The sequence below is a fragment of the Balaenoptera borealis genome (genome assembly GCF_965194805.1).
Source record: "Balaenoptera borealis genome assembly, chromosome: 6".
Classification (NCBI taxonomy): Eukaryota; Metazoa; Chordata; class Mammalia; order Artiodactyla; family Balaenopteridae; genus Balaenoptera; species Balaenoptera borealis.
The window spans coordinates 89968999-89993212 of record NC_138863.1 but is presented as its reverse complement, the minus strand read 5'-3'; positions in this window follow the sequence as shown (position 1 = coordinate 89993212).

The following is a 24214-nucleotide window of genomic DNA, read 5'->3' as shown; positions in this document are numbered from 1 at the left end:
TGTTGTCAGGAACAATAAAGAACAAGAAAAAGGCACAAAACCATTAGCGAGACCTCACTACCTTTTTGTAGGTCAATGTAATTTTATATGTATAATACACATTTTAAAACAGTAACAAATAATATTTTATAGGCTGTTTTGTGTATTTTATTTAGCAAATAATTACGAAGGGTTTTTATTGTTCCTAGAAACTGATGTAAGAGAGTCAGAGCTAAAACCAATGTAATCTATTCCCTTATGGAGTTTTCAGTCTAGTGGGGGAAGCAGACACACATCCAGATGACTGCCTCTGTGTACAGGCTGTGTGGAGCAGGCTGGGTGGTACGCTGGAAGCTGCACAAGATCTGAAGTCAGATCATCTGGGTTCAAATCTTGGCTCAGCCACTTGCTAGTCTCCGATCTTGAGCAAATTAGTTAAACTGTCTAAGCCTCAGTTTTCTCATTTGTAACTAGATCCCCCCGTCATGGGGCTATTCTGAAGGCTTTACAAGTTAATGTACATAAAGCCTTAGCATAGTTCTGGATACGCAGGGAGCTCTGAGGAATAGTAAGCTTCTGTTCTACAAGGGGAAACAGCAGTTGGGCAGAGGGACTGAGTGAATGTAGCCCATCGCGGTAAGAACGTTGGTGTGGAGTATTAACTATCTGGAAGCTATTCAACTCTGGCTGTGCTGAGTAGCCTCACCGATCTGTTTAACACTCTCCGTAGAGACCAACTAGTGACAGCAACCAAAAGAGGAGGGGAAAAACTATAGAACAACGACTTAAAAAGAGTCAGTGACATTATCACCACCTGCCCTCGCCCCTTCTCCTGAGGTATCAGCAGCTGCTCCAAGGAAAACACTGTCTGTGTCACACACAGCAATTACTTGGTTGATTTCTCTGCAAGCAGTTGCTATTTTTCTGTTGACAAGGCACGTTGAATTGATCATTTGGCATTACATAATATTCAATTTACTGTCTCATAACACTTTATTTGTTTTATATAAGGAGTTGTGTGCCAGAGGGCTCTGAGGATGTTGAAAACGCATCATTTCAGTCACTCACCTGCACTGCTAATGGTTTTGCTGCCAGCTTTCTAAGCTTGAATTTGGCAACTTAGTGCTCAAGTGAAAAAAGTAGGGAATCTATTCTTGAACATAGGTAAAGCCAGCTGGAGGCTGAGATGTAAGGAAGAGAATTTGTTTTGTTGGAGGTTGTGACGCAGACGTCAGATTTTTACCATTTGTAATACCAGGTTTTTTTTTTTTAAATAAACTTTTAATTTTAGAATAGTCTTAGATTTACAGAAAAGCTGTGAACTAGTTCCAAGAGTTCCCAGACCTGTAACATGCAGTCTCCCTGCTATTGTTAATGTCTTATATTATGTGTGGTACATTTGTGGCAACCACTTAATCAAGTGTGATGCATTACTGTGAACTAAATTCCATACTTTATTTAAATGTACTTAGTTTTTACCTAATGTTCTTTTTCTGCTTCAGGCTGTCATTCAGAATACCACATTACATTCAGTCATCATGCTTTCTTAGGCTCCTCTTGGCTCTGATGGTTTCTCAGATTTTCCTTGTTTTCAATGACCTTGGCAGTTTTGAGGAGTGTCAGGCATTTTGTAGAGTTGTCCCTGAATATTTTTATATAATTTTTCTCTTTATGATTAGACTGAGATTTGGGGTTTTGGAAAGAAGATGACAGAGGGAAAGTTCTATTTTCATCATCACATCATATCAAGGGTACATGCTATCTGTAAGACGTATCATTTTTGATGTCAGCCTTCACTGCCTGGCCAAGGTGATGTTTGTTTCCACTGTAAAGCTCCCCTTTTCTTCCCCATTTCCATCCTGTGCTCTTTGGAAGGAAGTCATATAAGAGGTAGGATCTATACTCCACCACCTTGAGGGTAGAGTATCTACTTAAATTATTTGATTTTCATCTGTGCTTGAGATTTGTCTATTATCTCCCATTTATTTATTTATTCAATTATTTATATCCATATGGACTCACAGAGATTTATTTTATAGTTTGGGTTCTAATCCAATACTGTGTTTATTTTGTTGCTAAACTGCTCCAGCTTTGGCCAGTGGAGCTCCTTCTATTGGCTCTTGTGTCCCTTTTACATACCCGCATCATGGTGGGTTATTTTGTTTTGGGGGGCTTTTTTTGAACACTCCCTTACTTTCTGGCAACACAAGATACTCCAGGGTCATCTTGTGCCAGCCCTAGAATCAGCTATTTCTTCAAGCATGGATCCTTTTATTGGAGAATGGCATTAGAATCTGAGATCTGGGTGTTGGGTATGCTTGTTGCTCCTGGAGGGTCCTTGCTTCTGATACCAGCTTTGTTACCACTAGGATCCCCTAGGATCCCCAGGGCCTCACACTGCCCAAGACCCCACCCTATAGTGGCTCATCCCACACAGCTCTTCTTCAGCAGCTTGCCATAGGACAGCCGGGCTAACCCATCTTCTTTCCCTCTCCCCCCATCAAAAGCTATCCACCTGTGTCCTGTTCCTTCACTGCTCTTGCCATCAGCTTAAGATAATTAGTTATTTGAACCTTGCACAGACTCTTCCAGGTGTTTTTCAATAAATATTTGTTACACTGAATTGAATCTGATAATCTAATTCCCATTAAATTGTCAAAAACTGATGATGGATTAAAGTGTCACTACTCACAAGAGATAATTGAATTTTTAATAGAGAATTTCTGAAGACACAGCTCTCTCCCAAGAAAATGACACCGAAACATGGCTGATGCTTGGGAAGATGTATATAAGCAGATAAACCTTAATTTAGTGGGTCCTGGCCAGCATTTTGAAAAATCAAAAGAGAATAGAAAATATAACGCCTCACATATAATTAGAATAAACATTGCTTTGTGAAGCTTTGGGGGATGTGTGTTTATGTGTGTGTGTGCACACCGAGTCATGATGTACATCACAACACAGCTCACAATGTCTAAGTGGCTAGTCTTTCCATCATTTTGTATAAGGATATAGAGGATATTAGAAATTTTAAGGATTACTGTGCCACATCTCAATTTGGCAAAGCAAATCACTTTGGTCCACTTTTTCTTAAATTCCTTTGGAAATATTTCACATTCATTGTTTTGGTCAATGGCATGCCATACCGGTAAGTCTGGCTTTTATGTATATGAAAAGATATGATGCATATGTGATAGGAGATCACATTCTGTCCTTTTACTTTCTAGCTTATTATCTCTATTAAGGGGTAGTCCCATCCATCTAGATGTCCCGGTAAGCAACGAGACGATACAGTGTAGCGGTTAAGCATTCAGGCTCTGCTTTATTCATGACATAAGCTCTGCCATTTCTTAACTGTGTGGTTTAGCCCAGGAACCTTAATTTTTCCTGTATGTAAAATGGGACTAATGTTAGTATTTACCTTACAGGGTTTTTGTGATAGAAAGATTTAGTATGGTATACCTTCAATTAACATGGTCAATAAATAAGTCAGTACTTCGTGAACTGCAGATCACACCTCCTGGGTGGATCAGGAAATCCACTTAATGGGCTGTGTACAACATTAAATAATAAAATAGACTAACATATCATGGCAGAGTGCCCGCAAGTAGTTAGTGTAAATTTGATTCACAAAACTTTGGTTCTGTGTCTGTCTGTCTGCGTCTATATTTATGTGTGTCTGTGTGTGTGGATATTGGGTCACTAGGTAAAATGCATTCTTACTGATGGTTCTAATCAGAATATTTGAAATGTCAGACAGATCTTTCCTCCCTCCAAACTAAATTAACCCCTCCCCATCCTTCCATTTTAAGCTCAGTTGTTCCTCTTTCAAATAACCTTTCTTTACCTGCCTGTCTGATTTAAATCCTTTATCGCATCATGAAACTCTGAATTCTATCACTTAGCTGTAATTTTTACGTTTGTTTATGTGATTGTTAGATTAGCAGCTGTATCACCCTTTTTAGGCTGTAAGCTCACTGACGGTCATAACTGGTCTTTTTTTTTTTTCTTTTGCTCACTCCTATATTCCTTGCATCTAACACATGTCTGGCACACAAAACCTGCTCCATAAATATTAAATGACTCAATGTATCCTCCATTTCCTGCAACATAACCCCACGTGTAATCCAGCCATTAAGTCCTGTGGATTCTTTTTTTTTTTTTTTTTTTCCTGTGGTTTCTTTCTCCTTAATATCTCTCAGGTCCACCAACTTGGTTGTATTATTTAGAGAATTTAATTCTTCTTGCCTGAATTTCAGCAATATTCTTCTAACTGATCTCCTTATCTATACCCTGCTGCTTTTCCTCCCACTCCAATCCAATTAATTTTCTCCCTAAGTGATTTTTTTATTAAAATAAAAATATGATCATGCCACCCCTCAGCTTAGTATCTTTCAATGGCATCTAGTTGCCCTCAGAAAGAAGTTCAAATCCTTTATTATGTAGGGGGTACAGACATTTGCAATCATAGTGCCTTTGTGCAAAATTTTAACTTTATTTTCTTATAACTGAATTCAATTTTCTGATTCTGAACTGTATCTGGCTGGTTCAGAATCAATTTAGTCACTTTCATGTAAACTCAGTCCAACTTAGTGATTTTTCAGTCAATTAGGATTATATTTCAGTCACATAAAGGATTATAACTCTCTTATTTCCTTGCACTCTTCTCCTAGGGGTTGAATCTAATCTTTGGGTGATGAGGGAAGGTGACTGGGGTGGTTTACACAATTGCCACCATCATGTTTTAGGGAGAAGGCTTTTCCTTCTTGCTCTCGATCTGCTTCAGATCTACACTGGCCTTGTAATTCTGGCTGTGTTCTCTGATTCTCAGTTGGACATGAGCAGCTCCATCAAGGGTGATCTGGGTAGCCTAGGTCTGCCTTGACTCCTTTAGCATTCCAGTGATGGCGGTCCATGGTGAAGACAATCATTTACTCTCCCTGTCTCTGCAGGCAATTGTCTATGCCACAGCCTTCTAATGAGTGGCCCCTGTGTCACCATATTAATGCCCAAGTCCCCTCTGGTACTTGTGCTTTGTTCACTCATGCTCTCTCTCTCTCTTCCTCTTCTTCTCCTTTCCTCTTTCCTCCTTAAATATGATGCTTCACTCAGAACATATGGGAATGGTCATATGTCATGCCTTTTAGGAACTGAGACCTACTAATGGGCTCTCACACTGCCCCTAAAACCTTTCACTGAGTATTTGATTACCAGGCCCACACACAGTTTTGAGAAGCACTGCTTTTCCCTTCTTTCCAATTCCCCAAACTTCAAGGCCTCAAGGGGGGATTCTAGTCTGTAAGAGACCCTTGTATCACTCAGCACTTGCTAAACCCTCCAGAATATGATCCAACTGTATTTTCTCTCCAAAGTTTACAGGCTTTTTAGTGCCAGGAATGAAAGGAAAACTTCAACTATGCCCACTTGCATCCTTTATTTCAACTTTGGAATTTATAAATCATAAATTTGTTTCTGTTTATGTTATTGCCCCAATTTGAAAATCTCCCTCTGTAATTCATGTTAATCCAAACACTTCCATAGGGACCTGTATGGTTGTAGTTAAAGACGGCATTTATTTTATTTTGCCAGACACTATTCTAAGCACATCCTGTTGTTATTTTACTTAATTCTCACAACAAACTTCTGAGGAAGGTAGAATTATTTTTCTTATTTTACCAATGAGAAAACAAAAGTACAAAAAAAAAGAAACCTGTTTCAGGTTGTACAACAGGTAGTAAGACAAAATCTAACCCAGGAACTCTTAATCTGGAGTCTTTAATGTCAATTATGTCGCTATGCTGCAAACACCTCCATGGTTTATAACACCTCAAACCTCGGTACCAGATGTGCTAAGTTAGTGGTAGAATGTTCTTTCTCTGTTTTCCTTCTCATCATTTGAAATTCAATTCACTTCATTGTCTCCTCTGAAAGGTTTCTTTTTAATCACCTGTCTCCCTCCCCTCCTCTAGTCTGATTTCACATGCTCCAATGGCCGGTTTAACTAACTTTGGTCTCCCACTAGACCATGAGCTTATTGAAAGCAAGTGCCCTATTCTCCCTTTTTTTTAACTGAAGTATAGTTGATATGCAGTAATATTATATAAGTTACAGGTGTACAATATAGTGATTCACAATGTTTAAAGGTTATATATACTCCACTTGTTATTATAAAATATTGGCTATATTCCCCATGTTGTACAATATACACTTGCAGCTTATTTTATACCAAATACTGTGTACCTCTTAATCCCCTACCCTCCCCTTCCCTCTCCCCACTGGTAACCACTAGTTTGAGAAACACATTCTCTTGATATCTGTATTTCAATGCCTGTTCTAGTGCCTGGCACATAAAAAAGTGTTTAGAACAACTTGCTGAATGAATTAATGAATAAAGAAATTTGAAGGCTGAAGGTACTATGAAGTACTGATGTAGAAATAACAGAAACTTTTAAGAAATGGGAAACATGGCAGGTTTAAATGATGCCTGTTTGATAATAATATAAAATCTTATTTTTAAGTTGAGAGACTTGGGTGGAAAATCAAGCTCTCCTGAGGCTAATAAGCCTCACTGTCCTTGGATAGCCATCTTGTTCCACATGTTTTGAAGGAAATATCTAAAATAGTATGTTTTCCCAAAGATGTCTATCATTCATGAGTTTTGAAGTCCCTGAAATACCAATAAAAGAACATTCTGCTGCTTGCAAGGATTATCTATGGTCTTTCGGGAGATTAAGCCTCAGAATCACAACAGGGAAAAAGACTGTACAGGTTAGTAAAAGAAACCCTAGGGGTCTGGTTTTAACAACAGCTATGGAAAGAGCTGTGGACAGCTGGGGACCTGAAAAACTGAAGTTGCCATAGTACTGGGCCACAATTTGTTAGAACATATCCAGGAGAAGCAAAAAGAGTCTCATGGTCCAAGACATCTGGAATCTTGGTGAATTTCCCATCCCCTCTGCCCACCAGAAATACCAGTATTGACTGCACAGAGCAGAAACGTGAGTCATGCCTACTACACACAGCATTCATGTTCTCTAGCCAAATGGCTAATTTTCAAGGCTACCCAAAGCAAATGCTCCAGCCTAAAAAACTGCCAGCACTTATTAACCCATTCAAAAAGGACAGATTTGTCCTGCTCCCTTTATTCCCTAGGACAGGTACCTATGAAAGGTCAGCAGTTGGTTTATTAAGAAAAGATAAATCTTGAATCCAAACAAAACGTTTACAGAATGTCAGAGACGCAAAAGGCTGAACTAATTACTTGAAAATAACTGCTTGGTATTTGACCAAGAATCAGTTCATTAGCATTCAACACCATCACTTTTGCATAAAGAAGGAAAATGAAACATGTCAAAAAGAATGGAAATTTTCTGGGACTGAATCAAGGAATAGCATTTTCAGAGTAAAACTGCATAATATGCTGTATATTTTAGGGGCAATTATCAAATGTTGATACGCTATTCAGTTTGCTAATTGCATTTCTGAATTCAGTATGTGAACTACTGAAGGCATTTAAGAACCACTATAGTGGGGAACGCTTTCCAAGTGCTAATAGGTAATGGTTGAGCAATTTAGGGATGATGCACGTTACCGAATTCTTCAGACAGACATTTATACCTCTAAGCAAATGTAAATAAAAAGTCATAGTTTAACATTACCTTCCTCCTCTGTTTCAGCAATCTCAACATGTAGATCTTCGATTAACTTTTAAATAAAATTGTGTTTTTCAAATAGCATAATAACTGATTTCGGAACATTCAGTTGTTTATGCAGGTGATTTTGCAAAACTTTCACTTATTTTAAATCAAATTTTTACATATTGTTATTCTTTGACTTTTGGTTCTTCACTTGTTGGGAGGTACGGGAGAATAAAAGCTTCTGGAGGCAAATCTAGCTCCTTTACACACCACTTAACTCTTGATTGTACACAGCACATGTCTTCAACCTGTTCCCAGCATTTTAAGGACAAGGACTGTGGTCCTCCTTCCCTTGCAGCTCTAAAAGCACAAGACTAGTAAGGAGTACGCTGTAAGCAGCCAATTAATACTCAGTCGACTGACTCTACTAATATTCTTCCCAGAACACGGCAAAATTATGCCTGTTGCCTCATATAATGATACTGATTTATCTGCATCCTTTTTTTTTTTGTCCCAGAGATTCTTCAGTTCTAACTAATCAATCTTTAAACCACTTAAGAGTCAACACTGTATATGATTATTTTTCCAATGATATTAGCCAGTTTCCAAATATTTAATAAGCCTGTTTTCAAGATGCAATGCATAGCAAGAAGTGATGAGAATTGTTATGCGTTACAGTCTGGGTATTAAATGACCATCTGGGAAAGCTGATAGTCCAAGGAAATATCCGATGGTGACTTTACGATTTCTATTATAGCTCATTTGTTTTCTTTAATTAGGTAAGGAAAAAAAAGAAGTCTCTTCCCCTACTGTGGCTGTCTGAAGGAATAAACTGTGCCCTGGGCAGCAGGTATGGCCATTTTTAATGAATTGGCAACAAAAGTAGGATTCAATTTCCTAGAACTGATCAACATTTGGGGAAGGGGGACCTTGAAAGCACCATACAAATTGTCAGTGTCCAGCCTTCTAATGTATATATAATGTGTGTGTGTGTGTGTGTGTGTATATATATATATATACACACACACACACACACACACATTATATATATATCATATAAATATAAATGAACCTACCTATGTCTGATTATAAAACACTTGCTCAAGTATTTTTAGTACTTTTAAGATTCTTTTGAAGAATCATCTGCAGAATATAGTGGACGTTTTCAGAACAGAATAATGTGCTTTCTGACAGTGTTATATGAGTGCTTTTCTATGATCATATCCAAAATACTACCTTTCCGAGAATAACCAAAGATGTTTCTCATAATGATAAGTAGATTACATATGTCTGATAGTGAATGTTTAGAAACGTGCAGGCTTTCAGTGCTGCTATTTGGTTGGATAATTTAAAATAAATGAATACTGAAAATCCATGTGTCTTCAGAAATTCTTATTATTTATTCTACATTATAATCTGCGATGGGACATTTCAAAACAGGAAACACAAAGCAAGGTCCTTTGCTCCATAAAACATCAAATGTAAATTAGAAATAAATATGTTGTTTACTAAAGGGAATAGACTAATGTTTTGCTTGTCTGGTGGAGCAGGGAGAGGTCCATGAGAAAAATAAAACAGGACAAAGACGAGGAGGATTGAAGAGAGGCACTAAACAGACTGATACAAAAATATGAAAAAAAAACCTGGGGAGATAATGAAAAGACGGCACTAAATGTGAAAAAAAAGGATGATAGCAGGATATGAACCTATATATATATATATATAAATGTTAAGAATCAAAAAAGATTCAACTTTTTCATCTGAAAACTCCCTAATTTTATGTTTTAAGGGATTATGGAAATGTGTGTTTAAGTTTGTTTTTTCTTTTCCCCTGAGCTTATATTTAAACGAATACTTTATGGACACCACCTCATTAATCATTTTTTACTGTGCAGAATATAATTACTTCTGCTTTACATTTGAAGAAACATGTTTATGGTCTTTTTTGATATAGAGCGTCACTGCTGTTCAATGAACGTGAATTGGGAATAAAGGTGAAACGACCTGGCTCCATTTGCCAAAAACACGCACAGGACTATAAATTCGGTTGCAAAACGTAAAAAGAGACTCAATACGCTTTTGTGTAATTTCGGTGTATGTGAACTGAAGTGAGAAATATAAAAATGAGCAGTACATCTCTGACCCTGCCCCCATTTCTGCATATATATAACTTTGTAAAAATATATTGTTTTATACGTGTAGGATGGATATATTTTTCTAATTAAATAAAACACTTTTACAAAACAATTGGTGTAACACAGAATCAGCCACAATTACTTAAAACTATGTACAAGTGAGAAAATTAATACTTGCTAAGTGATGGTTTACCTTTGGAAAACTCCACACACATTTTATTTTTCTCTCATTGATCAAAACACTTCTAAACTTCACATTTAGAATATATTTTAAGTAAGTGGTACATTCTCATGGCTGTCCCTTGGAGCAATAAAATGCATTCATGTTAAATGCATATTATTTTGGGGAAACACCAAAAGTCACTTGATGTCAAGTCCAGAAGCTTGCCACAACTTGCATAGAAAAAGAGAGTATTCTAGAAAGCTACAGAATATTTGGTACATGACACACTGAAAAAGGGAAACAATGAAGATACTCCTCCAATAATGCAAATTACATATGAACAAGGTTGTGTCTGTGAGGGTGTTTCTGGATGAGACTAGCATTTGAATTGGTGGACTCAGTAAAGCAGATTGCCCTCCCCAATGCAGGTAGGTATCATCCAAAGAAAAATATAAAGGGAAAAATAGTAACTTTCTATTGGAGAAACCTGGCAGACATACCTTAACTGGGTGATCATATAGCTCACATTGCTAGCAGTAAGAAGTCTCTATATCATATACCTTCTGATATGGTATACTGAGAAAAGTACAACATCGTTTCTGTGCTGTTCCTGCCAGAAATTCCTAAACTGAATTTAATCATGAGAAAACATGTCAAACCCAATTTGAGGGACATTCTACAAAACAACTGGCCAATACTTTTGAAAGACAAAGATGGATGAACTGTTCCAGATTAAAGGAGACTAAATGCATGTGACAACTGTCCAGGACTGTGGTCCTGGATCAGATGCTGGTCCAGAAAATAGGCGCATTACTGAGACAACTGATAAAATTGAAATAAGGTCTATAGATTAGTTAGTAGTGTTGTATCAATAATTCCTGGGTTTGATAATTAGCTACAGTTATGTAAAATGTTAACATTTGGGAAAGCTGGGTGAAGTTTACAAAGGAAATTGTTAGGACTATCTTTGCAACATCCCAAGCCTGAAATTATTTCAAGTTAAAAATTAAAAAACTAGTTGGAAGACATGAGGACAGACCAAAAGTTTTGAACCTCCAGACCCCAACTCATAATCAGATGATTCTAAAGACAGCACAACAGGAGCAAAATGGCCAACTTAGGGTTCAATCATCACAGAAGGAAAATTTTTGAGCACACCATTTTGAATGTGAGAAAAAGTTTCAAACAGCAGACAGTGTAACTTTACATTTTAAAAGACCATCTTTCCCTGTCACAATTCTATACAAGTATGTGCCATATTTGCTTCTCACCCAAGATAATAGCAAAACTTGACATCACTTAAAAGCAATGGATAATGCTATGTTAGTACTAAAACTATCCACACTACATAATGTAGTAAGTCTACGTTGGGTCAGAGGACCTTAGATTTTTTTATTACATATTTATAAGAAGAACTTAGATTTTTATTACATATTTATAACAAAAAGCTGTAAATATTTAACACATATATTCATGTCCACTGTTGGCAACTACTGGACAAGGCAGACTAAGATAAATTGCGCCCCCCAAGCTGAAAAAAAATCAGAGATTGAAGCAAACATTCCCAATCTATACAAATGTCTGCTAAAATATATGGAAGACACATGAATTCTGAAGGTCTACATAGCCAACTTCAGAAATCAACAGCACAGAATGAAACAAGTTAATACAGAGAAGCCAGGAGGCAATCAGTGTCTGTATCTGGGAGATCAGCAAGACAGGAATTAGCAAGTGTACATCATGATCTAGATAGACAAAACTGCAAAGTGAATGGATGTGTTCCCCAGGCCATAATCCTTTGGAGTAGAGGTACATAATAATTACTCAATATATGTAAGTTATTCCTATTATACTAACATGGGCTTCTCTTCCTTTTAGTATCTTACCATGTTTCAAATTTCTATTTATAGGAATGTTTTATGATGAACATTACATATAAGTTCTTATATATACATATTTGTAAATGAATATGCATATATGGAAGTAACTAAAAAATGTTGTATTTGTGGGATAGATGGTCGCTGTTGAACAGGTATAAAGAGGTTCAGTTATGTAAGATGAGTAAGTCCTAGAGACCTTATGCTTATGACATTGTGCCTACCCTTAACAATGCTGAATTGTGCACTTAAAAGTTCAAGAGGTTAGATCTCAAGTGTTCTTATCACAATATAAATGAACGAATGAGAGTGAATAATAAGAGAATGTGATTAAAAAAGAAATGTTGGTGATGTCAGGAATGCTCCATTTCTTGTTATATTTCTATTTGATAAACTGTATTATTAATGTTTGCACTTAGATATGTTTTGAGTACAGAAAGGGAAAGTGTTTGCAATCATTTGGTTGAAAAATTCTCCAAATTGGATACGGGTTGAATCGGTATAAGGGCCATCTTGCATGGCAGTAATTGCCAAGGTGAATTCATCTGACCTAGCTGCCTTGTCAGGTCTGCATTTCTCTCTCTACTCAGCCAAACAAAGCTATGTACACCGGTTTAGAATTAGAAAAATAAAGAGCAATACCAGTGAACTGATCTAGGACCTCTGGCCTCTGCTCTAGCATCATGTCTCCTGCTGGTTGAGAGCAGGATTGAGCACACAAGTGACAATCTGGGCAAGAAAGTTAGTCATAGATTGAGTGGCAGACTTTGTTCCTTGATGAGGTAGGGTCAGAGAAACTAACTTGACCACAGAAATATTAATCAGAAAGTATTTATCTCTCTAGTTGCAGAAGTTACAGGAAATATGTCCACATATAGCCTCCATGTAGATGAAAATGCATTCCAAAGTGGCAACGTGGGTAGCTATACGTGAAGAATGGCTTCTTCCTAAGATTGTTTAGGTTCAGCAACCTCTATGCCTGCAACATTAATCTCTTGCTATGAAGCTATCTCTACTTAAAAGAAATCCATGCGATACAAGAAGATATCCTTAAAATTTCAACAAGATTTAGCATTCAAAGTCTAGTGTCTTTCATCTTTGCTTTTGACCCACCTATTCATTGTAAATGACTTACAAAATCATACTTGTACATTTTCTTCTAATTACCTGTTGAGAGGAGCAATCATGTGCAACAGGGTGAGAAGACCACTGAAGATTAAGAGGCAGCCCTGAGGCAGGGCAGGGTAAATGCCCTACCTATCAGCTGGAGCAGTTAAAACAACCCCAGGGGTGGTCTTATATGTTAACAAAGGAAGCACAAAGATTTACAAAGGGAGGAAAGAAAACTCAGGAAGCTGCTCCATGAGCAGGCAGAAGGTGCGAATGTCTTACCCAAGACCAGGGGTGTGCCATCTCCACCAATCACTCAGTCTGGTGACAGACTTCCCTTCAAAAGATTACTTTTCAAAAAAGTAATTGGTCACATTGTTAGCCGAAAATATTTACTCTTTCTTCCATCTTTATGCAGTTTTAAGACGTAAAAATCTTTAAGTAAAACATTTTAATTGTCTATCAGAAAGGAAAGATGCAAGCAGAAAACTCAGCAAGTTGATGTTACAAAATGGAGATCTAAAGGAGATACTATTGACATAGTTGTGGATGTCCCACAGGTCCAAAGCCTCAGAGGATGCCACCTGGGCTCTGTCAACCTTCGTTGTCCATATTTTGAAGACCCTTCAACAAGATCGTCACCCTTTAAGAGTCATGGTTTTTGTGGCTACTTTATCTTGCCCTTTAAAATTTTGTGTTTTACAGTCTTGGAAAAAATAATATTTTATAGCACATAGATGCCCAAATGGCCTATCTTTAGTTTCTGGCTGAAACCACACTGATTAAACATCTTTCTGACCTGCCACACTAGCCTCACACCATTGCCTCCTATAGCCAATTCTGTCTTCCCCACTGTGATTGTTAATTTTATGTGTCAATTTAACTGAGCACAGGGTGTCCAGCTATTTGTGAAATATTATTCTGGATATTTCTGTGAGAGTGTTTTTGAATGAGTTTAACATTTAAATTGATAGACTGAATAAAGCAGATCGCTCTCCTTAATGTGGGTGGGCTTCATCCAATCAGTTGAAGGGCTGAATAGAACAGAAAAGTTGACCCTCTCCTGAATAAGAGGAAATTCCTCCTGCCTGACTGCTTTGAGCTGGGACATCTTCTTTTTTTTTTTCCTGGCTTTGGACTCAAACTTAAATCTCAGCTCTTCCTGAGTCTCAAGCCTGCCAGCATGTAGACTGGACTACACCACTGGTTCTCCTAAGTCTTCAGTTTGCGGACTGCAGATCTTGGGACTTGTCAGGCTCCATAATCACATGAGCCAATTCCTCACAATCAATCTGTATGTTTATATAGAGAGTATATCATATATGCATATAGATACATACATATCTATACATACATTATACATATAATAATCTATATATAGAGTAATATACATATACATTCTATTGGTTCTGTTTCTCTGAAGAACCCTAATACCCCACCATGTCTACTCAAACAGATACTTACCTCCTCTCAAGGATGTAAAGTACACATTCTTTGATAAATAATAAACCCTTTCTTTGAATTCAAGCATTTTAAATGCTTAAGTTGTCTAGGACTAGGAATGGTAGCCAGATGTTGATACTGAGTCACTTTTTAGAGAAAGAAGATTCTCTTAAAGGAAACAGAAAGAAGAGAAAAAAGAGAAAGGAAAAAAAAAAACATAAGAGATCTGGACTCCTGGGAAGACTACATTTCTAGACTGAGAAAGTGAAGGAGAGAAAAACCATAGAAAGAGAGAGAGAGAGAAAGGGGGAAGAAAGGAAGGAAGGAAGGAAGGAAGAAGATTGAGCATCAAATTGATTTCATCTTACCTACTACTTTGGACAGTCTAATGATTCTTTCCAGTAACATGGCTAAGAAAAAGTTAATAATAAATAAATTGAACGTTTTCACTAAGTATAGCATATCTAATACATTTCTGAGTAGTGTCCTAAATTTCTAGAAACCCTGTCAAAGAGTGTGTATCACACATTAACAAGATTTTACTTATTCATATCCATGCAAATCAGGATAATCAGGAAAGCCCATATAGAATTGCAAGTTAAAAAAAGAAGTAAAAAACAACTCAAAGTAATATTTAAAAGTCCTTTTCTGCTTGACCAGTGGGCTTCATAAACAACACAAATATTTTCCTTATTACAGACGCACACAACACCCCCGGCCACCACTGCTCCATCTTCCTTCTAAGCAGCCCTTCTAGACACAGCTCTTGCTGTAATTCAGTCCTCCTGAGGGGCCACAGCCTTACCTGTCTGCACCACCACCCACTTCTCAAGAAAAGTCGAGAATCCTCTATCTATGTTATAGTCTAACTAGAAACCTATTTCCCACCATCAACAAATGGTGATTAAAAGTTCACTAGTAAAGCTCAGTACTTCTTTAAGCACTATCTGGCTGGGGGAAAAGTTCCGTGTGTCATCTCACTAAGAGGGCAGTAAGAAAGGAATATTAAAATAGTGACACTGTAGCTGAATTTGAAGAAAAGACATTGCTGTCTTCAATTCATCCAAAGAAATGATCTTTATATTAGACTGACATTCTTTTTCACAGATACCCTCTGATCCTTCCCACCTCTGTGGTCCTTTCTCATAATATTCTTTATTATTTTTATACTTGTTGTGGACATGTCTCTCTCCCCTGCTTATTAATAGACTTTTAAAGGCAGGCATGTGATTTTATCCTTCCTCATCATCATCCAATTGCAAAACATAAATATAGACAAATGTTACTCATCTAAAAATAATTCGTTTAGATCTAAATGCTGGTGTTTAATATAATTGCTTTCTTGATATTCAGACTTGTAAGCTTTCTTTCTTTCAGGTTCCATCCTTTTCTTGCTGTTAGAAAGGTCCCAGACAACTTTTGGACAGAGAATAGCATCAGCCTCTCTGTCACTACGGTTCTCTCCTTCACTTTCTCAGACTAGAAATGTAGTCTTCTTAGTAGTCCAGACCTCCCACTGCCCAGGTATCCTACCTGATGTGGTTTTTGCTCTTACTCTTTCTATGAAGTCAATACCTCAATCTAATCCAGGAACTCCCCCTGACATAACTGCATTTCTTTAGCCTTAAAACACAAATCTCCTACGAATTTTACATGATATTATCTTGAGAATTATAATGACTGAACATATTTCCAAATAGCCCCAAAATATATAACCTTAGAAGGCAGGGAGAGGGAAAGGAGGAAACATTAACTTAGGTATATAGTCTTACTCAGAATTCCTGATGAGTTGGGAATATTTTAATGTGCTTCACTAAGCATATCACTCTACCATTTCCAAATATAAATGATCAAATGATGGTGATTTCTCTGCTGCTGCTAATCTTTTAATCCACCCATCATTTATTTATGGTTTTTTCCTACATTTTGAGTAACAAATACTCTTGCTAATAATAGCATCAGAGGAAGAGGTTTGTAAAGAAATATTTACTGTACCCCAGTAAGATATTAGCATTGATAAAATGAGTACACATTTTGTGTCCAGAATATCCATTCTATGCTAGCCTTACCAGTTATTCTGAAATTTCAGACACAGAGCTCTGTTAGCCCTCACAGTCACAATAGAACTATCCCTATTTAAAATTCAAGAACTTTCTGGCAACCAATATGAACAGATTGTTAATTTTTTCACCCCCAAGGAATATGCATCATTCATATGGTATGTTAAAAAGTATGATTTTCAAACTCATCTATTTTCTGTTCTCATTTGCTAATGTTAATATATACAATGTTATTTGTTTATTTTGTGAGTTGCCTTCCAACAGGGAACAGATTTCTCACATTTGCATATTAAATAAGAGTAGCAGAACACGTTTCCTACTGTGATACTGAACTTCAGTGATCATCTGCTCTGTCACATTAACACGGACAGTCACATGTATCTGCCCCAAATAATGTGCTATAACTAACAGAAAAAGATATTATCCCCAAACCCCCTTTACTTGGTCACAAATGTTTTCTCCTCTTCTAACACCAGGTTTTAATCTCAGACCTGGTGGTCTCAATTAAATTTTTTCAAAGCCAACCTTTTTTTTCCCCTTACTTCCCAGAGATAGTAAGGTTGTGAAACTAGCCTTGCTCCAAGTCCATGTAATTTCTTACTAACCAACCATGTGGTCTGGGGTAAGCCACTTAGTTTCCACAGTATCTACGTATGGATTGTGTACAATAACAACATCTACCTTATGGATGTATTGTGAAGGCTAAAAAGAAAATATATGAAAGTAATTTATCAAATGTTAAGTGATATATATGTGCAATTCAAAAAAGATAAAAAATGTTATATGAGTAAGCCACCTAACTAGATAGATCCTCAAGACTTTATTTTGGAACACAACCAGAATCAGGGAGAATATCTTTGCCTATGGCCAGCAAATAGAAGTAAAGAATATCAGAGGAGTAACATTAGCAACATGACTGAATAAGATGTCCCTCACTTGTATCCCTCCCTCATTGACAAAATTACTTTGTGGAAGCTGTGGGATCAAGCACTTTACACCAAGAGACCTAGGAGGAGTCTTGTGCACACTTACATCAGGTAATAATTACACAGACCTTGGTCCTGGCTGTGGACCCTGCAGTGGCCTGTGTATCAGCTCCATTTCCTCTCATCTGTGGTCTGAGAGGCCCTGGAGAACACAGTCCTAAACAGTCACCTATTCAAAAGAGCCTTTGTGGAAGTCCAGGATAGATCATGTGATAGGTCACAAAACAAATCTTAGCATATTTAAGAAGACTGAAATCATGCTAAATATTGAGTTGGCAAAAAAGTTCGTTCTGTTTTAAGTAAAAATAAAAGACACATTTTTCATTTTTACCGAGAACTTTATGGAACAGCGTATTCATTAACCAAACGAAATTTTTGGCCAACCCAATATTTTTGCCTGACCATTACAGTATGAAACTAGAAATCAATAACAGAAGGCAAACTGCAAAATTCACAAATATGTGGAGATTAAACAACATGCCACTGAACAACCAATAGGTCTCAGAGAAAAATCAAAAGAGAAATAAAAAAATATCTTGAGACAAATGAAAATGAAAACACAACATACCGAGACTTAGGGGATGCAGCAAAAGCATATCTAAGAGGGAATTTTGTAGTGATAAACACCTGCATTAAGAAGAAATAAAGAGCTCAAATAAACAACCTTTAATTTACACTTAAACCCAAAGAAAAACAAATTAATCCCACATATAGCAGAAGGAAGGAAACAGCAAAGATAAGAGCAGAAATAAATAAAACAGAGACCAGGATAACAATAGAAAACATCAACAAACTAAGAGCTGTTTTTTTTAAAAAGGAAAGCAAAATTGACAAACCTTTAGCTAGATTAACTAAGAAGAAAAAAGACTCAAAAATGTAAAATCAGAAATGAAAGAGGAAATATTACAACTGAAACCACAGAAATACCAAGGATCATAAGAAACTACTATGAACAATTGTAGAGCAACAAATTGGATAGCCTAGCAGAATGGGGTAAATTCCTAGAAACATAGAATCTATCAAGACTGAATCATAAAGACACAGAAAATATGAACAGACCAATAATGAGTGAGAAAATTTAATTAGTAATCAAATATCTGCAAACAAAGAAGAGCTCAGGACCAGGTGGTTTCCCAGGTGAATTCTACCAACCATTTAAAGAAGAATTAACACCATCCTGCTCTAGTACTTCCAAAAAATTCATGTGGAGGGAGCATTCCCAAACTCATGTTATGAGGCTAATGTAAACCTGATACCAGAGCCAGAAAAGGACACTAAAAGAAAAGAAAACTAATGGCCAATAATGAATATAGAGTAAAAGTTTTCAACAAAATATTAGCAAACCAAATTCAACAGCACATTAAAAGAATTATACACCATGACCAAGTGGGATTTATCTCTGGGATGCAAGTATGGTTTAACATACATAAATTAACAAATGTGATAGCTTATATTAATAGAATTAAAAATCATATGATCATCTCAACAGATGCAGAAAAAGCATTCGACAAAATACACCATCCTTTCATGAATAAAACTGAAAAAACTGGGTATAGAAGAAGCATACTTCAACATAATGAAGGCCATATTTGACAAACCCACAACTAACATCATACTCAACAATGAAAGTCTGAACAATTTTCCTCTAGATCATGAAAAAGCCAAGGGTGCCCACTCTCACAACTCCTATTCAACATAGTACTAGAAGTCCTAACCAGAGTAAATAGGCAAGAAAAAGAAATAAAAGCTATCCAGATTGGAAAGGAAGAAGTAAAACTGTCTCTGCTTGCAGATGATGTGATCTTATATATATAAATTCCTAAAGACTTCACCAAGAAACTGTTAGACCTAATCAACAAATTTAGTAATTGCAGGATACAAAATCAACATACAGAGATCAGTCGTGTTTCTATACACTAACAGCAAGATATCTGAAAAGAAGTAAACAATCCCATTGACAATAGCATCAAAGCAATACAACACTTAGGAATAAATATAACTAAGAAAGTGAAAAATTTGATTTCATACACTGAAAACTGTAAGACTTTAATGAAGAAATTGAAGAAGACACAAAGAAATGGAAAGATATTTTGTGCTCATGGATCAGAATTAATATTGTTAAAATAGCCATACTACTCAAAGCCATCAATAGAGTCAAACATGGTGACTATAGAGTACTCTATAATATTCTTGAAAGTTGCTAACAGAGTAGATCTTAGATGTTGTCACCACAAATAAAAAAATGGCAATTATGTGAGGTGATGGAGGAGTTAACTAAGTCTACTGTGGCAATCATTTCACAATATATAAGTGTACCAGATCACCAAGTTTTACACATTAAACTACATAATCTTACATGTTAATTATATCTCAATAAAGCTGGAAATTAAATATATTGTAATAGGTACATTCAATTCATAAGGAGACTTGCACAAACCTGAGATGGCTGTAGAATATGGAAAACAGATTACAAAGTCAATTTGTATGAATCAAAATAGAAAGCTAAGTTGACCTATGAACCAGTGGTTATTCACGTAGAGAATCAGAACAGGAACATAAGAAAAAAAAAGCCAAAAAATTTTTTTTTGAACTGACAATATGGGAAAAATTAGTTTCCAGGAGCCATTCAGCTGCAAAATTGCTAAGACCTTGTCTACAATATGGACCTCCAGATTTTTAAATTCTCTGGCTTGTTTTTAAACATGCGTGCTTGCTACCCTAACCGAAAGATCCAGTAAGGCCTTAAGATGGCATTCATGGGCAGTCTCTTATACAGCTTCTCAGAAGATGATCCTACGGGTGTGAGCAGTCAGTCATGTTCAGGACTAGATGGTGGTCCCTGAACATTACATGCTGCTATGTATTCATCTTTCTTCTGTACCTCACTCCTTTTCTTCACTCCTGCTGTCTGGAATGGCAATCACTAATAAAGTAGCAGCAGTAAAAATTGCATTCATATGCTTCCTCTGAGGGACCTTATCTCAGAGGGTGAGTATTAGAAAAAGGTATGGCTCTTCCAGGACAAGCGCTTGGCTAGGTCCATCCTGAAATGTAGGTTGTTAAGGAATAAGTTAGGGTGCGTGAAGGTGAAGATTTTGGTTTACCTGATTTACCCTAGATTTAGAGTGTCAAGGGAGTGTTGAATGCTATCACATATCTCTTTTTTCTCACATATTTTTTTTCTCCCATTGCTTGGAATAAGGTGCTTAACCAGAATCTATTAAAATTTCTCCTTTTTACTGGACCCAAACAGTGTCAGTATCAGTGATTCTTCTGAGAAAATGCTTTGGATTTTTACTTAGATCTGTTTCATGCAGGATGAGTTTAGGGGCAAGTCTAGAAAAGGTAGTTCCAAAGTGTCAAGTCTATGATCTCTTCCACTTCTGTAATTAAAAGTAATATTTTAAATACCTAAGTGACTTGAAAATCTATTATCAGCATCAGGAGAGAAATTAGCTCATTGATTGGCTCTGAAAATTGAGCAAAGGCTCAAAATGGAAAACCCCAGTTTCTACTGTCTCTTGGGTGCTGAAGTTGTTATCACCATAGAACTGTGAACATAGAACATTTTTAAAGGGCAAACTATCACAGTGACTGAAGTGATGAGGAGTAACCACTAAACTCTTTGTAAAAGACCCCAAATCTGGTTAGGAAAGGGGCAGTCTGCTGAGATATTTAATTACCACAAATTCCTTTTTTCATTTTACTTCCTCTTATATGAAGGACATTTTATAGACAGGCTTGTAACCTAACAGTGCTTTAGCTTTAAACCTGTTGAGGTTATCTACACCTAATCACTAAATTCAAACCTACCCACACACAAGGAGGAGAGATAGGGTGTAAACTGTCACATACCCCATTTTCCAAGGTGCTTATAAATGTTGAACATTTCTGTCATATGTCTACATAAGTGAGACCTGGTGTACCTGAAAAGCTCTGTCCAACGCTTTTCAGAAAGATAAAAAGCTTGACACGTATCCTTATTGCTTTTTGCTTGTCAAGGGAGAAGGCCTGAAAGTCCAGCCTGGGTGAAAAGGTAGGGAGAAGGAAGAAATTCTTTTCCGTAACTTCTGTGCAGTTGCTGTTTTACGTTCCCTTCTCCTGCTTAAGACAGTGGGTTGTCAGCCACCCACTTACCCTCAACCACATTCTCAGGCCTGGTAAAAACAGCTGTTAAAAGGAAATATAGCATTTCCTTTCTGCTCATTTCAGAATATACTGTCTCCGTTTTTATCAAATTACTGAGACTTCGGCACAGACTTGCTTACGGTTGTCATTATCTGACTGTGGTCCTAATAACATATGATAATATTTTTCTAACTATACTTCCTGCAGAATATCAGAAGATCTCATCTTCAAATGGCCATCTGAAGCAATACAACCAACCACACTATTTTCTAACATAAAAATCCACTTGAAATAAGTATAGATTTAATATGCTGTGTCTTTATAAATACACGGGTTACTTTTTCTACCTAATACAGTATTACTGCATTACTGTATTAGGTATTTACTTTCTGTAAAGTAGTTTTCTTCTCTGTTTTGAAGTGTTTATTTTGCCTATGCTTTGGTTTTCAACTATGTTGGAATTTGCTCTGTTCATTAAAATAAGATTGGATTGCATATGGGTAAAGTCTAATTTCTACAATTTCATGGTACATCTTGAGCTGACAGACTTGAGAAATTTTGTTACTTGCGCTAAAACAGTAAACTCTGCAAATATAACTCATTCCTCCACTTACTGTAATGTCTCTTAAATACTTCTTTGGGGATTTTACTCCATTAACCTGTGGTTATTTTCTCTTCTAATTCACATACAACTCTAGTTTTATGAGCATTTATTCAAGCATTTTGAGCATTCACTTGTAATTTTAAAAGAATTCCCTATAAAACAACAGTCTCCATATACCTGGTAGGATTGTCCACATTTCAACAGGTGCCAGGTGCCATTTGAATAGAGCAATGTTGACTACCTGGACACCAGCAGGTGGGTATGAAGAGATTATACTCTTTAGTTTTTAATAACTTCATAGTAAGTAGGCATATTGGCTCAAATAATTTAAATATATATTTAAGTAAATAAAATTTTATATCTAGCTTTGTTAATCACTCTCTTGGCTTTGTTCATTTCTTCCAGGCTCAAACATAACTCAATATATTACAAAAGAATATTTTTCATGACTTTGTAATAAAATCTCTATCCCAAAGGTATAAATAAAGGAAGAAATTAAAAATTTTAAGAGTAAATGGAAATAAAGCAGATCAAGTGTTAGAGATATCAGTTGTGCAGAGGCAAAAAAATTACATAAACGGATTGCTGATAGGGACAAGAAAGGGCAGCCAGAAAGTACTTAGAGGCCATGGAAAAATGTTATCAATTTGAACCATGGAAAGATACGACTAGTTAAAAATGCTACTGGACAGAGTTAATAGATATACCATTAAAATAAAGGGATAAAAGATATGTACTAAAGGTGTTTTTCCTATAAGGCCTGAGATATAAATTGCAATGGTTTAATAATTCATTGTCAGTTATGCTAAAGAATGTGTCACTTTCTGGTTCCATGTTTTTTTTACTGATAATCTATATCCTACCCTAGGCAAATTATATAACCTCTGTGGCTGTCAGTTTCTTCCGCTCCAAATTGACAAAGAGTTTAAGGCTAAATATGTTATAGCTAAGATTACTTCCAGCTTATGTAATATATATATTTTTAAATTTTACAACAGCTTTTGATTTACAGAAAAATTGCCAAGATTGTACAGAGAATTCCTATATACCCCATGCCTAGTTTCCCCTATTATTAACATCTTTTTTTTGTATTATACATTTGTTACAATTAATGAGATAATAACAATACATTGTTATTAACTAAAGCCCATATTTTATTCAGATTTCCTTACTTTATATCTGATGTCTCAGTACCACATGGCATCTTGTCATCATGACTCCTTAGGCTCCTCTTGGTTGTGAAAGTTGTTCAGACTTAGCTTGTTTTAATGTTAAATACCTTGACATCTGGAGGTGCATTGGACAGGTATTTTGTAGAACGTTCTTCAATTGGTCCACTTAGCTTTTTAAAAACATTTTATTTATCAGAGATATTTGTAAAACAATGGTTGACACAGAAACTAATAAGTAGCACATGAATGAATGAATAAATAAATGAAAAACTGGATGTTTCATTCAGGTGTAGAAAGTGATGAATCAATATTAATCAAGAAGTAACTCTTGGGTCTGGATTTTGATACCACACTAGTACTGTATCATTAAAGTTTAACAAAAACCAAACTGGAATCTTTCATTATTTTTTTGTTTTCTGAGTCAACTTAGCCACATTTCAGAAAAAGACTAATTTAGGGGCTCAAGACGGTGTAGTAGAAGGACATGAGCTCACTCCCTCTTGTGAGAACACCAGAATTACAAATAACTGCTGAACAATCATCGACAGGAAGACACTGGAACTCACCAAAAAAGATACACCACATCCAAAGACAAAGGAGAAGCCGCAATGAGACGATAGGAAGGTCACAATCACAATAAAGTCAAATCCATAACTGCTAGGTGGGTGACTCACAACTGGAGAACAATTATACTACAGAAGTCCACCCACTGGAGTGAAGGTTCTGAGCCCCACGCCAGGCTTCCCAACATGCGGGTCCAGCAACAGGAGGAGGAATTGCCAGAGAATCAGACTTTGAAGGCTATAGGGATTTGACTGCAGGACTTCGACAGGACTGGGAGAAACGGAGACTCCACTCGTGAAGGGCACACACAAAGTAGTGTGCACATCAGTACCTGGGGGAAGGAGCAGTGACCCCAT